This window comes from Urtica dioica, chromosome 3 (genome assembly GCF_054948205.1).
Source record: "Urtica dioica subsp. dioica isolate 48M chromosome 3, U.dioica_male_clone48M_v1_H2, whole genome shotgun sequence".
Taxonomy (NCBI): domain Eukaryota; kingdom Viridiplantae; phylum Streptophyta; class Magnoliopsida; order Rosales; family Urticaceae; genus Urtica; species Urtica dioica.
This window is the reverse complement of record NC_142758.1, coordinates 42,618,004-42,621,600: the sequence shown is the minus strand read 5'-3', so window position 1 is coordinate 42,621,600 and position 3,597 is coordinate 42,618,004.

Genomic DNA, 3,597 nt, shown 5'->3' with positions numbered 1-3,597 from the left:
CGCCTAACTCGTTAACCAGATCTCCCTCGATGTGATATCTCAAAAACGTCCCGAGTAGGAATCTCACAGGCTCTTTCCAAAGTAACATCAAGCCTCCACTCCTACCAAGACAGTCCACCGTCATACAACCATGAAAACCCAGCAATACTCTCACCCTTTCAGCCCCCTCACACCGTAGTCTAGTCTCCGATAGAAAGATAAAATCGGGACTGTGATCACGAACGTGGGCAAGGAGGGCTGACCTCGTCCCGGGGTTGCCTAACCCCTGGACGTTCCAAATAACGCATATCATCGCGTTCGGCGGCCCTCACACTCGAGGGGCGCCGCTCTCTCATCAGTAACAACTAAGGTCGAATCTAACGGACTAGAAACTTCCAAAGAACGAGTAACAGAAAATAAGTCTCTCCTCCCTAGGTCATGTGTGGCAGAAAGTAAGTCTCTATGTCCTGTATCAAACTGAAGAACATGAGTATGAGGGGTGATAGATGGACTTACCTGTGTGTCGAGCGTGGATCTCAACACTCTCCCTTGCCCACTCTCACCATCGGACCCGATCCCCGTTTCGGCTACCATCTCCCGCTGGATCACCGAAGAAGAAGGATTAGGACTCGCCCTGCTGCCGGGGTTGTGATCTTTCGCGCTAGTGTCCCCTCCACCGACTTCAAACATGCGCGCCATCTTTTTCACATTTCCAATTCTCATCCTCTCGCTAAGTTTTCTCTTTCCTGACCCGCCATCACCCTCCTCTGCCGGCAAAAAAGGAGTACCATCGCTCACCAAGCGGACCTGGGCAGATTTGTGGCTAGAAGCCCGTTTTCTTGTAACAGTGTGGGTCTTTACATCCCCAGCGGGCCCAGAAACACTTTGGCCCGGTTGGGGAGGGGGCCCAGACCAATCCTTAGTCTTCTGGGTTAAAAGCCCATTAATGGGCCAGGGTGTCATTGTATTAGAAGAAAACAAAAAATGCGTTGATTCTTTTGGCTTGATCTTGAAATGGCATATTATATCTGTAGTTGTGCAAAACGTTGGCGATAACCTTTATCTGTTTTGTTGCGGAATTTTGGTGTACAAAAATATGCATATGTCGCCATCGCATAAATTTTAATATTAATATACGAGTCAAATTGACCCATCTCTTAACTTTGAGTTGCTGATCCCTAGCTAGTTTTCTAACACATTTATAATCTTAATTAATTTGATTGACTAATAGTAATTGTTATGAAAACACATGTATAGTGGATGACTTTTATTTTTAATTTTTTAAAGGAAAAAAATAGTCATCTGCAAATATATCTATTTTCTTTACAATTACTACATCAATACATCATATCCAAAACATCTGTATATTGTTGATATAGATGGAATCTAGTATTTATTATTTTTCTTGCATGTATTATTTTTAATTAGTCTACTTCTGGAAAATAGTTTTCCGAAGACTTGCAATACCTTTACTCGAGAGATTATAAAGCATATTCACAATCTAAGAATCACAATATATATATATATATATATATATATATATATATATATATATTAATTTAAACATACCTTGGAAGTCGCTCATAAAGTGTCACATACAAAATTAAGCAACACCCAATATACGGCTAAAAATGACGTGATATTATCCAAGACGTGCCACGTGTTTTAAAAACTGATGTCGAATATTATGGCATATGAATTGCGACTATAAGATTTAACCCAGACATCTATTGAATATGTCGAATAATAATAGCTATAACATTTCAAGCAAACCATATAGGTTGGCGACATTAGATTTACGACATATATGGAAATTGTGTGTGTGAATTCTTAAAGCGAATTGATTACTATTACCTCGTATTTTGTTCTCAAGAGTGTGAATAAATAAAGGGTCTATTAGATAAATAGTTATATTTATATTTTCACATTGCTAAATAAATTAACGTTTCGTAAATTTTAGTTAAATAGTCACTTTCATATATTTATAAACGTAAATTTTAGATAAATAGTCGCTTTCATTTATTAGGTCACGTCATCTTTATGATTATTTACTTAAGATTTACGAAATGTTGACTATATAGCAATTTCAAACGTTTTAATTGACTATTTACCTAATTTTTTTTATAAATTAATCGGGCCCCTCGACGATTTAGTTCAAAAATTACCACATTGTAAATTCTAAGAGAAATTTCAGTTGATATGACTTTCATTTTCACCAATGATGAAGTATATGTGGAAATAATAAGGGAAAATATCAAGAGCATCAATTGTGTTTAATCGAAATGCAAGATTTATCTCCACAATTTTCATAAATATCAGACATGTACACTCAATTTAATATAAATGATACACATCTCCCCTAAAAATATGTTATATCATAAAGTCGATCATTTTCATTTATTTTAAAAAAAACTTTGAACTCACCAAAATGTCTTTTATAAAATAAACATTTATTTACTATTTGATTAAAAAAACTCAAAACCTCTCTGTAGAAAAAAAAATCTTTAACCTTTTATCAAGAAAGATTATGATTTAATTTTTTTACATATAAAATAAAAAATAACTAGTTATTTCATTAAAGACATTTTAGGGAATTCATTTTTTTGGGTAAAAAATAAATGAAGATGGTGATAATTTAGGGCGGCACAAAAAAACTGTAAAAAGCGTAAACTGGACCGGACCGGTAATTTTTAAACCGCCGGTCCGGTTTAAAACGGTTTTTTTTTATCCGGTCTGGTCCGGTCTACTCATTACAAACGGCCCGATCCGTTTTTTTTAAAAACCGTTAAACCGGACCGGACCGGTTTATTTATAAAAAAAATAAAAATAAAAATTAATGTCCAATTAGCCAAATTAGGCATTTGTGCATGTATTTCCCTCCTATACATGACTATGTTTTTGTTTTGGTGGAAAATTAATGGTTCAAAATGATTATATTAAATTATTTCCCTCCTAAGTGATATTATTTGCGGTATTACATATTTTTAGGGGAGATATGTATTATTTATATTAAATTAATAAAAGATGTTTGATATTTATAAAAATTGAAGAGATAAAATACGCATTTTTATTAAATATATGAGATACCCTTGATATTTTCCTAAATAATAATTATAATGGTATACCGTTTATTTTCATGTTCTACTTTAGTCGGTGAAATTGGTGAAGCCTCATATAGTTACATGTTATACAATAAAGGTACGTATTGCTTTCAGACATAAAACAAAGTACATGCAAACCGTGTTTGGAATCGATTCTTCAACTGAAGTTGACCGGTATAAGGAGTGAAAATGTCGATAAACATTTGTAAATCTCATACTACGAGAATTTTATTCCATAAGGTTTTTAATATAAGTCCATAAAGTCTCAACACTAAATCAAATAAAATGAAAGTTCCAAAATATTTTTTTGAGTGTGTACCTCTTTTTAAGTTCGAAATTGATTTTGGGCCTAAACCTTCTCTAAATCCAAATTACTACCATTATATTTCAATCTGCATCGTGGGGTATTATCGCTCCCTCCATGTGGTCACTTTATGCACTTTTTATCCCGTCATAGGCTCTCTAACTAAATCGTGAAGTAAATGACAAGTCATAAAGAAAGACAAAATGAGTCGGG